This window comes from Petaurus breviceps, unplaced genomic scaffold, assembly GCF_028583685.1.
Source record: "Petaurus breviceps papuanus isolate PSGF00001 unplaced genomic scaffold, PetGlider_PUasm1.0 101, whole genome shotgun sequence".
NCBI lineage: Eukaryota > Metazoa > Chordata > Mammalia > Diprotodontia > Petauridae > Petaurus > Petaurus breviceps.
In genome coordinates, this window is record NW_027185575.1 from 214836 (window position 1) to 227262 (window position 12427).

Here is a 12427-nt window from a genome sequence, read left to right on the forward strand (position 1 = left end):
CACACACACACACACACACACACACACACACACACACACACACACACGAAAGAGAAAAATGTGTTTTCCCCAGAGTTCTCAAAAATGGTACCCAGGGAATGCACCTTTGGCAGCCAAGGAAGTCTCTCCCCTCTGGATAGGGCCCATTGGAACATGGAGCACCCACGAAGGAAGCCAAGCAGAGGGAGGGGGGGCCCAGCGGCCCTCAAAGCATTCATGAGCCCTAGGGAGCTGTGGCCCAGCGAGCCAGACTGCCACCCAAGAGATGCCCCAGCCCCAACATTCAGCCGCCTGTCGTCAGAGACATGGACCAGATGGAAACGTACCTGGGAAAGTTAATGAAAGAAATGAAAATCCCACAGGATGTCACTAATGGGAACAGGTGGGCTACAGAAGTCAGGCAGCCCCAACAGGACCCTTACATCCAGTCTAACAGCCCCCCTAGTTCTCTCTGAGTCAACTCCACTGCCCTGGTCCAACTTCCTGATGCACCTGAGGAAACTGGGCCTTGGGATTCTGCCCAATATACCCCACAGCCTTCTCATCCCTTCCACGCTTCACCAGCTGTCTGGGGGATGCCCAAGACCCTGCTATAAGAAAAGGCCACAGAGCAAACAAAGAGGTCCTAATTCTGCTGTTGGACTCCCACAGACCTGGGTTCAAATTCCATCTCTGATGCTCACTCCCCATGCAACCCCTCCACTCTGCTGTAAAACCAAAAAGTCTTGGAAGAAGTGGCCTCTGAGACTCCTTCATCTTGGTTATCTGCATTATGGGGGAGGGGCATGCATCAGCCATGTAGGAGTACGGCAAGGCCGGATGGAGGGGCCCCACCTCTGCTGCATTCCGGCTATGGGGCCATTTCAGGCTCTCCTTATCTATAAGTGGGAGTTACACTGCCTTGGCTGGTGCCAACCTCACCTAGCTCCTGGAATCTCCGGGGGGGGCCTCAGAGGCCAGCAAGTCCAACCTCTGCGTTCTACGGATGAGGACACTGAGTCACGGGTCAGTGAAAGTGAGGCAGACCTCGGCTGAGTCAGTCACAGCCCATGTCGTAGAGCACCCAACACCTTCCAGACCTATGTAAGCATTAATAACACACAATCACGTTTATAGGACGCCTTAAATTACTTCAAGAACCCATAAAAATGTCAGTTAACCAAAAAAAAAAGTCCACACTTAACCAAAACACTTAAAGGCTGGTATAATGGAATCTCATCTGAGCCTCACAGCCAGCCTGGGCTTGTTGTGCTACCATCACCCCAATTCTACAGGTGGGGAAACTGAGGTTCAGACCAGTGGGGCACCCTCCATAGGACCAACCAGTCAGTGAGCACAAGGCCTGTGCTGTCAGAATGGCCTCTTCTGTCCCTGTGTCCAGGAGAGGAAGGACCCGGCTGCCCAGGCCTGCTCCCTACCACGGGCTCTTCAAGGGGGTGCCTGGGGGCACGAATCCAGGTTCTTTCCCAGCAATGTCCCTCTCTCTTCTCCAGGACGCAGAGGGAGGCTGTGGGGAGCCGGCAAACACACGCAATACAGACATCACCAGGGTCGGGGAGTCATTGGTCTAGTCGTTCAAGGCCTCAGGGGCCAGGGGTGGGGGGGTGCTGAACATGAGTCAATAGGACCTGGGTTCAGATGCTTCCTCAATTACTTCCTAGCTGTGGGAGCCAGGGCAACTCACTTGGCATCTCCAGGCCTCAGTTTCCTCATCTGTTAAATGAGGGGGTTGGACTCTGTAATAGCCCTCCAGTCCTAAATCTATGGCCTGGTCTATCCCCAAAAGTGCACAAAGGAGCAAACAAATGCACAAAAAAGTGCACAAAGGCCAAAGAAGGCCCAGGGTCACAGAGGTAATAAGGAGAAAAGGCAACATTTGAAACCTGTCCTGAGTCTCAATACCGTCTCTGTCTCTGGGGCACGGAGAACAAATGGTGAAAGTAGGTCTTCAGATGGCTCTGGGATCCCTGGAGAGACCCTGCAGTGCTGAAGACGAGCTGTTGGTGCCCACCCTCCTGCCCGGTGTGGGGGGGGGGAAACCTCTCACCGGAGGATGCCCTTCCACATTCCACATTCCCTGGTGTCCCCCATGTTCTGTGACTTGAAGCCACAAGAGAAATGACAAAGAGGAGGCATGTGAGAATTAATGCAGAGGGGAAATCAATAAGCAGAAGGACCTTTCTGATGTAACCACCACCTCCACCAGTCAAAGGCAGAAATCTGAGAGGCGCCCCCAAAGCCAAGTGTGCTCACCAAGGCTCTCCACCCCCACCTTCCCCCAGGGGCGCCCAGGGAAGGCCACACCACTCTAGGCTGATGGTCTTGTTAATTAACTGATGATTAGCTCAGGGTTTTCCGTTAAAAGGGAGAGTTCAATGATGTACATAGGGAAACAGCAGTGGGGGAAATGCAATGAAGCTCAAAACTTTTAAAGTCCAGATATACTGCGCGCTGCCCTTTGACGAATCCAAACTTGTTGGACCTCACTTGAGGATCTAGAGGGCCATGTGTGGCCTCGAGGCTACAGGTTCCCCACCCCCCAACCAGCTCAAGAGCTGCCTAACCGCCTTCCCTGCTCTCCAGTGCAGCCTTCCAGGAAGACCTTAGCTTGAATCCTGCCTACTGTGCGTCCCATCCCATGCCGAGTGCTTTACAAACATCACCTCCTCTGATCTCCACAACACCTGGGGAGGCAGGTGCTATAGCTATCTGCATCCCCATTGTACAGGTGAGGATAGACAGAGGGGAAGGGATTTGCTAGGGATTAGCTAGAAAAGTGTCTGAGGCTGGATTTGAACTCAGGTCTTCCAGACTCCAGGCCCAGTGCTCTGTCGTGCCTCTAACTCCTAGCTGTGCGACCCTAAGCAGTCACATCACCTCTGCCTCCATTTTCTGCCAATGATGACACCTGCCTGCCAGGGTCACTGTGAGGGTCTGCTGAGACAGCACAGAAAGTGCTCTGCAAACATTGTTTGTTACTGTTACTATCACTTTTACCACCCAGCCCCTCTGGCCTTATCACTGTTCCTTACATGCATCCCATCACCCACTGCCACACTTTTGCACAGGCTGTGCCCCCCACATATAGAATGTACTGCGTCTCCCTAAAGCACAAGCATATGCCTACTTCAACCCCACCCCCCGGCCCTGCCCCACTAGATATTCCGTATTTGTTTATTACATACATACAATTTCCAATTCCCCCCCACCCCAAAATGTAAGCTCCCTGAAGATAAAGCCAATTTCAGGAATTTTGTATTGTTTCACTTCCCTACACCTAGCATTGCCTAGCACACTGGGGAAAAAAAAAACAGAAATGGAAATGAAAAAAAAATTACACAGGAAAAGTCAAAAGTAAGCCCTTATGTGTACTTATAATAACCAAATTTGGCCTAGAAGAGCTATGTGAAAGCACCTCTCATCTCTTTGCAGAGGTGGGGGGTTATGGGTGTGGAACACTGCATGTCCTGTCAGACTCATCTGATGTAGGGCTTTAGTCCTGTGGATCTGCTTTTACCCACACACCCACACACCCACTCTCTCACTCTCTCACTCTCTGATATGGTGGGTTACTAGGGGCAGGGTGAATTTCCTGAGAAATGAGGGTGCTCTGAAAAGGAGAGGTTAGCAGGAACATTTAACAAGAAGACTAGCACTAAACTGAATCAGGAGGAGCCCTGGAGGCCTTTATTTTTGAGAAGGGCTAAGTAGCTGAGGCCTGGCCATGAGCACTGCTTGCCCAATGTCCCAGGGCAGACGGATTCAAACCCAAATGCTCCGCCTATACCTGTAGTGCTGGCCTCCTACGGTCCGCGGTCCAGCTGGCGTGACCACAGTGGCCCCAGCAGAAGCCACTCCAGCACTGAACACAGCCTCCATGGGCCTCCAGGAACATGGAGCTGTGAGCAAGAGAACCTTGGCTGAGCCCGGGAGCCAGGTCCTAGGGAGGAACGGCCCGGCCTACAAGCCAGCGTCCAGCCCACCCTGTACCGACTCCTCCCTGAACGAGTCTGATCCATGGCTTTTTCCAAACACTCAGAAAACACAGAACAAGGTATTCTCCAGACCAAAAAAACCCAGCTGCCCGAGGGACATGCTGGGCCTGAGGACCCTGTGAAAGGAGGACAACCCGCTGGTGGGAGGAAGGGGGCTGTGCCCCCCGGCGCCAGGCCAGCCCCTCCCGGCATCTGCACAATTCCCATGAGGACGGGCCTCAGAGCTCACTGGACGTGTCAGTCTAAGAGAGCAAGTTCAGATCCTTACTCATTAGCTAGGGGATTGTACTCATGACCTCTCTGAGCCTCAGCATTCCCAGATGTGAAATGGGGATAAACAGGATCCTCAATCTATGACAGAAGGGACCTCAAAGGTCAGTAAAGTCCCAGTTCCTTGTTTTACAGATGAGGAAACTGAGGCACAAGGTGTAGAAGTCACTAACCCAGGGTCAAAAAAGCAGAATTCGAACCAGGGCCCTCAAATTCCAGACCCTTTATTCTCAGCTGCCTGGAAAGAGGTAAATTGAGGACAAATAAACAGAGAATGATGTCACCCAGCAGGTGGCCAACATATGAACTACATCAGACTAGCAGCATGTCCCCTCCCATCCCCCTTCCCCATCCCCATCTGACAAAAGGAGGCCTTGGAGGCCCAGAGCTGGGGAGTCTAGATCTGCGGGCTCAGGGGTCAGTCCATCCCACCAGCTCCAGGAACAGGCCCTGGCCATACAGGTAGTCGAGCCAGAACAGCCAAGCTAACATCTCTGGGCTTCCCTGGGGCCAGTCAGCTCTCCACTCAATGTCTGGCCTCGAGTCAGCTGGAGGGAAGGTTCTCAGGACCTCCCCTCTGAGGGTTTATGGGTGGCTAGGGAGAGACGCAGCAAAGGGCCAGAGAGTGAAGCTGGATTCCCAATGGTCAGCTAGACCTCTTCCCATTCCTGGAGGGGAGAAAGGATCAGGCAGGAAAGGGAGGAGGGGCGGGTGGGCTCGAGAAAGGAAAACACACAGGAATCAAGAAAAATGCAACGTGAGCCAGAAAATGTCAGCGCTGGCGCTTTCCAAGAGAGGGGAATGATTCAAAGGGGACAAAAGCCCTCAGGCTTCTGGAAGAAAAGGGCAGAGACCAGGAACCCTGGGATGCAGAGGGGGCGGCTGGCCACTCCAGCCAAGTCACTTCCGCCCTTCCCCTCAGCTGAGATTTCCACCTCTTTCAGAGGAAAGGACTGGACCAGATGGCCCCTTCCCGCTTTCAACCTCCAAGTTGGAAAGACCTCAGCAGCCATGCAGGCCAGCACACCCCCAGCCACCTCCACCCCCACGCTCACCCCGCCTCTCCGTTAGGCCAGCAATGAAGCAACTCAAAAATAAGTGTCCTTTTACATTTTTTTTAAGTTTTGAACACAATGAACAGGAGCTGTAACCATCCAAAATCTAACCGGTGGGGCTGCCTAACTGCACTAACACTTGTTATACCAATCACAGCCCCCTTAAGGTCACTGTGAGCCCTCTGAAACCCTGCAAGTAGCTCAGTCCAAGGCCCCGAGTCCTGCTGTGGCCAAAGCATTCACTCCTCTGAAGTCAGTCTAGCCACAAGCCCCACTGACCCTGGCTAAGCTGTCCGAAGACATGTAGGCAGAAAGAGGCCTCAGTCTCCCCATCTGTAAGAGAGGGGGTTAGCCCAGATGAGGCCTCTTCCAGCCCTGGAGGAAAGAGCACACTTCTGCAGGCCATCAGCGACCCCTGACTCAAAGCCTTCCTGGCTGCATGTCTCCTGCCAGGGTCTGGGCCCTGCTGACCCTGTGAGAGAACTCAGGGGCCAGGTACTGCAGGCCCCAAGGAGGCACCCACCCAGGGTTTGGGCAGAAAAGCTGGGCAATGTGGTCCAAACAGGCAACTTGACTGATATGGGGAATTCCCCACCTCTATCAATAAACAGTTTTCGGGGGTTCCCTGGCACCCCAGGGTTAAGTGACTTGCCCAGTCATCAAGGCAGGCCCTGATCACAGGCCTTCTGGCACAGAGGTCGGATGCCTGCCCATTAGGTCACACAGAATACCCAGCTCTGGCCCTATCGATCACTCCCACTGCTCCAAACCTTCAGAGCTCCCTGCAAGCTGTAAAATAAAACACCAACAACTCAGCCAGGACAGTGAACCCCAGCCCCACTGACCCAGCCCTCCAGCCTCCTCCTGGTCTTCCCTCCCCCCATCATCTCCTTCCTGCCTCGGGGCCCCAGCTCGTCTCAGGGGCCACCTTGTCCCTCCCCCTCCCTGAATCTGCTGGCCTTCACTGGTCCTCATCCCTACCTGACCTCAACCTCATCTGTATCCTCCATCTCAGACCCCCAGGAGATAGGGAGCCACCAGAGGGGCACCCCGGCACAGCGCCAGCCACTGGCCAGCCTGTACTATACCAGTGGGGCTGGGATGGAAGGGGGGCTCTCTCACTCCCCAATCTCACACTTGCACAGCTTCCAGGAAGAGCAGACTGAACAAAGACAAACAGCAGAAAGGGGACCAGCCTGGCCAAGGGACGGCCACAAAGCCCAGGTCAGAAGGGGCAGCCTACAGCAAGGGAGAGACAAGGCTACCAAGGGAAGCTGGAGTCAAACTCTACAAGGCCTCGAATGCCAACCTTAATGAGTCTCAATCTCCCAGGGCCTCTGGACTAGACAAGCCCTAAGGTCCCCAGATCTGGAAGACCCAAAGCTAAGACGTTAGGATGTAGAGCTGGGAAGCCAACACTGAGAGGAGCTGAAGTGTCTGAGGCAGAATTTGAACCCTTGTCTTTCTGACTCTAAGCCCAGGTATCTATGTACCATAAAACAATGATGCCTCCATCTTAGACAGTGATGGAAAAAAAGGCTAAAGTTACAGTGTGTTATCACAAGTTGTAAAATAATCCACGCAAATTTACTGAGCACCGACTGTGTACCAGGGACTGAATCTGGAATAGAAGGGCCTGGGTGAGCACTTCCTCCCTGTGGGACCCTAGCATGTGCATCTCAGGTACTTTTCACCCAGTGAGCTTGTGACCCACGTTTTCATTCTTTCTGGGCCTCGAGGGCCTGGGTCTAAGGGCCCCCAGCAGGCCAATGTGATGTGAACCTGTGGGCCAGGGCCCTCAGGCCTGCGGCCCCTCCCATAGACAGACCCCTTTTAAATGCACTGAACTAAATGGGCAGCCAGCTCACAAAGGAAGCCAATTACACTGAGGCTTCTTTCTCTCAGGTTCACCTCCACGGAGGGCAGTTAAGAGCCTCTGACCTGGGCCCAAGCCCTCAGCTGCAGGCGGCCTCACGTGCTTGCCACCCCGCTAGCCCAGGTCCGGCACCTCCCCTGGCCCTCTCCAGTTACCTCGGATCAGCAGTAATTATCCGGCTGCCCAACAGCTCCCTTTGCAGGGAGCTGCCAGGTCTGCGTGTACCTGGGAAGGCGATGGGGACAGGAAGGGAAACCAGGAAGAGCAGATCAGGGAAACACACACACACCCAAGGAGACACTCGTCCCAGCCCTTATCTGCTGCTCTGGGACTCTGAGCCAGACTCCAGCCAACCCATGGCATCACAGGCCTCGGGCTCGAACAGCCCTCTGAGGCTATCTAGTCCAACCCCTCCCCCATTTTACAAATGAGGAAATCGATGCTCAGGGGGGCACTGGATCAAGGCCACACGGGTCAGGTCACACATCAATGGCAGGATTTGAATCCGGGTCCTCTCACTCCACTGCCTCAAAAGAAGCCCTTCAGTCCAAGCAGGGCCTTAATATGAATCCACCTGTTGGACAGAACACACCCACGGAGCGGTCATCTAGCCTGAGCAAAGGAAGCCCACTCCCTGCCAGGGCAGCCCACCTGAGCTCCAACCCTCGCTCTTCGACCCTGGGCACATAAGAGCCCTTCTCTCTGAGTCTCAGTTTCCAAGAGGTAAATGAGAGAAGGGCCCTACCAACCTTCAAACACCACATGATAAGAAAGGCCTCTTCTTACCATCCCAGCTGACACTCCACCCCCTTCATGTCCTGCCCACAGACCTCAGAAGAAGAGGAGAAAGAGCAAATCCATTAGTGAAAAGAGAAAGGAAATCTCACCTTCCCACACAACAACAAGGGAGGGAGCCAGGGCCTTGTCTCCAAGGGACCCAGAACAGGCCAGCAGCCAGTCTAGGGACTGGGGGCGGGAACAGAACCCAAGGAGGATCCTTCCTGAGAAGGAGCCCCCGTGCAAGGAGGGCTCCTGCCCCTGGGTGGGCATCTACCTTGTCAGTAAGGCCTGCTCTCCCATGCCTCCCTCTCCCCCCACCAAGCCTCTGAGAAGCTTCATTAATGTTTGTGGGCCTCTCTCTCCAAAACCTTCAGAAGGAAGTATTATTATTAACAGGGTGGAAAAAAAAAAAAGATTGAACCAAATAAATCCTCCCCATGTATAAACCCTACACCAGGAAATCAGAGCCCTCAGCACGTTAAGAGGCCTCCATCCGTTACCCTGGCCTGACAACCACATTACCATTTACATGGATTTATCAATAGTATTGATCCCCTGGACGTAAATAGCTAAATGGGAAGAGTCCAGCACACTAGGCATTCTTCTCCACGGGCCTCTGCAGACTTCCCAGCCCAGCCCCTCACCCCCAGGGAGCCCCCTCCCCCACTGACTGGCTCACATTTGCTTAAGCAGTGAATTTCCACTGGGAAACAGAAGATCCTGAGAATAAAAGGACACAAGGGAGATTTGGCGATTGAGGAGAATGCAGCCGACCCTATCCCACAGATGAGACTTGGCCTCACCCAGCAGAGGCTTTAGAACATTTCCTCTCACCCCACAGCCCCCATGGTTTTGCCCTGGCTGTCTCTCGCCTCTGAATGAATGCCCTCTGCCTCTGGGAATCTCTTATTTCCTTCAAAGTCACTTCCTATGTCAGGCCTTCCAGATTTCCCCCCAGCCTGAGTAAACCAGGGCAAAATTCTTTTGTGTATTCATGTCGGGTACTCCTTTTCTCTCCCATAGAAAATAAGCTCCTTGAGGGCAGGATGATTTCCTTTTTGCCTATTCCAGGGGCCTCCCACAATGTCCAGAACCTAGTAGGCACTTAATAATTGCTTGGGGATTGATATCTTTAATCAATTCTGTCTTGAGTCACACTGCCCAGACTCAGTAGTCCTGTCTGCACAATAGAAAAAAGAAGAGCCTGTCAGTCATCCTCTTGTCTCAGAAGGATAAAGGCTGGCTGGAGCCTCCAAGCCATTCAAATGGGGGGTGGGGAGGGAGCCTCCAGCTGCAAATTCTTGGTTTAAGACGCTAAAGGAGGTCAGGAGGGCCTGGGTTCAAATCCAGCCTCAGACACTTACTAGCTCTGTGATCCTCTGCAAGTCACCTAACCCTAAATGCATGCCTCCCTTCCCCCACTCCCCCCAAAAAGGGCTTAAGACTAAGTTTCTAGACTGCCAACCCACAGTGAGATTTTGGGAACTGGTCAAGTTTACCTCCCCTCATGGTAGAAAGGGCAATGAAAATTGGAGGATCTTGGTCCAAATTCCTCCTCCAATTCATAAGAGGGAGACCTTGGGCAAGTTAATTCCCTCTCCTGGGCCTGTTTCCTCATCTGTAAAATGAAGGGGTTGAACCAGATAGACTCTAAGGTCCCTTCCAGATTTACTGTTTATTTTACTTTGAATTAAAATCCCTCCTTCTACACAAAGCCTTCCCAACCCCTCTTAATCCCGGTGCCTTCCTCCCATTAACTGTTTCCTCTTTCTCCTGTCTATGGCTTGCTTTATATATATATTTGTTTGCATGTGGTCTCCCCTGTTAAGACTGCAAGCTCCTTGAGGGCTGGGGCTGCCTTCTGACTTTTTTGTATCCACAGTGCTTACTGTAATGCCTGGTACAAAGTAGGTGCTCAAGACATATTTACTGAAAAAAAAAAAAATATATATATATGCTGAGAGGGGAGGGAGGGGAAGAAAATTTAGAACCCAAAATCTTATAGAAATGAGTGTTGGAAACTAAAAATTAATTAATTAAAGTTTTAATTGTTTACTGAAAGTGATCTTCTCTACCTACCTACTCCACCCCAAGGGCAGTAAAGACCAACAAATATGTAAATAATTCAATAAATATAAAAGTAGCACTATTTGATGTGAATTATAATTACAGACATCCCTCTGCATATCTGCTGGGAGGAAGTACGGAGTGGTCTAGAGATAGCCGACCTGCAAGTCAGAGAACACAGGTCTAAGATCACTTCTGAGTGACCAAGAACAAGCCAATTGCCCCTAGTGCCCCCAAGGAAACTCTCCAGGACTAAAAATTGCAGTTCTCTCCAGTCTAGTTGCAGATATTCAAGGACAGAGTTCTGCCAAACCAATAGTTACAGGCTTAACCAAAAAAATATAAATGCATGTTTCTATTAACACTGTTACAGATAACTATCAGTTTTACACATCAGCCACAACCTGGTGTTAATACTGCTACACCCCGCCAGCAACTTACTCAAAAACTGTCTGCATCCTACTGAAACACAGGTCACTTTCACTCTCGACAAGCCGTAGTAATACTCCCCGAGCACCCTTCCTCCCCCTCCTCTCCCCACCTGCACCCTCTTAGGCTGATTCTCTAGAGCTCTGTGGTCTTGCAGAAGAACAGAATGCTCAAATAACTCCCCCACCCCAGTATCATAAAACTAGGGCAAGGGGAAGGGTGGGGGGGCAGGAAAAGAGACAGACTTGGAGGGAAAAAGCACACCTAACCAATAGCACCAGCACTTGCAAATAATCCCAGCTCCACACACTAGAGAGATACAGTGTTTCTGTTTTGTGTTGTTGGGGCTTTCCTAAAACGTGAGGCTCCAAGATGCAGCCGGATTCCGCTTGCAGAGTTAGCAGTATCGCCGCCCCCCCCCCCCCCCCCCCCGCCCTGGGCCAGGGGCCGTCCCCCCACGCATCCACAAAGGAAGATCAACAACACTGAATCTCAACTTCATAATTCTGTCACCAGGAGACACCAGGAGGGAAGGAAGGAGGAGTCAAGGCCAGCCGCCCAATGAGGCCGCACCAGACGGCCCTGCGGGAAGGCCAGGAACTCTACCACAAACCACCCCCACCCCGGCGAGCTAGGCCGCCCCACTACCTGCCCCAGGAGGATCTGCCCCCGGCTAGACTGGGGCTCGGCCCCGAGAGAGAGATTCCTTCGAGGGCCAAGGCAGAGGCGCGGAGGAAGGGAGCGGGGACGGGGGAGGGGGCGCGCCTTCCTGTCCCCCGCTGGAAGCCTCTGCAAGTTTCCCTTTGAGATTCCTGAGGAAGAGCCCCCCTAGCACAGGCCCTGAGACAGGATATTCTGTGTGTCTCGGGGGGAAGCGCACACGCACACACACGCGCGCACAACAAACCACCCCCTCCCTCCGGCCCAGCAGCCCGGCCTGGGAGACACTGTTCCAGAGTGCTTCCAAGGGCTCTGGCACCATGCCCTCCTCATGTGCAACTCGCACCCCCTCCCACGCCCGCGCGCGCGCACTCACTCACACTCACACATGCACGCACACACTCCCTCCCAGCAGCAGCACACACACTCACACTCCTCGGGCTCCGCAGGCCCCAAGGGTGCAGGAAGGAGAGGCCGAGGGCTCTCGGGGCGTGCCATGCCCACGCCCGCCTCTAGGACACGGGCTGGACAAGTTCCACGGAGGGACACGCACAGCCGGAGGGGGAGGGGGCGGAGTGTGCACGGCCACCCCCCCCCGGCCCTCTGGGGCGGCCCGCCGGGCGCCCCTGGCCGTGCACACTCCGCCCCCTCCCCCTCCCTTCCCCGCCCCCAATCTCGGAGGCGGCACAAATCAGAGCGGCCGCAGGGCGACCCCGGCTTCCTCCCCCTCCCCCTCCCCAGGGGCTGGAGTTCCCCTAAGTTTCAGCTCGCCGGCTCCCCCCGCCCCCACCTTGGGGCCCCGGTCTAGACGCGGTTTTCCGACAGTGGCTGCGTGTTTGGGGAGGGGGCGTTCGGAGACAGCCCGGGGAGGGGGTGGGGGGATTAACTCCTCGGACCGGCTCAGACCGGGAGGGGGGTTGGAAAGTGGGGGGGGTCTCTCTCCTCTCCCCAACTCCGTGGCCTTCGCCGCTCGTGGGACCCTCCCGCCAGCCCCGGAAACGAGCGCACAAAGGTCCGCGACGCCGCCCCCGGGGTGGGGGGGGGCGCCCCCTACTCTCCCCCGGTGGGGCCCTGGGGTGGCGGGCGGGCTTACCTCGCGGGGCCTCCTCCGGGGCTGGGCGCCCCCTCCCGCGGCGGGCCGCCGGGCTGCCTGGCAGGGGTCTCTGCAGCAGCGGCGCCGGGGGCTGCTCCCGCTCCGGCCCTGGGGCTCCTAAGACGCCGGCCGGGGGCCCCCTGAGCCCCCGAGGGCCCGCCGCGGGGCGCCCATGGGGGGGCGCCGACGGGAGCGGTGGGGG

The 12427-nt window shown here is 54.6% G+C and overlaps 1 protein-coding gene across 1 annotated transcript in view; it reads right to left on the reverse strand.

Moving 5' to 3' along the window:
• LOC138157115 (nuclear receptor corepressor 2-like) overlaps window positions 1-12314 on the reverse strand; it is a 219162-nt gene extending 206848 nt beyond the window's left edge. Inside the window, exon 1 of the mRNA XM_069082716.1 lies at window positions 12226-12314. The gene's annotated coding sequence lies outside the window, so the exon portion shown is untranslated. The remainder of the gene's footprint in view (window positions 1-12225) is intronic.
• Window positions 12315-12427: the final 113 nt, after the last annotated feature.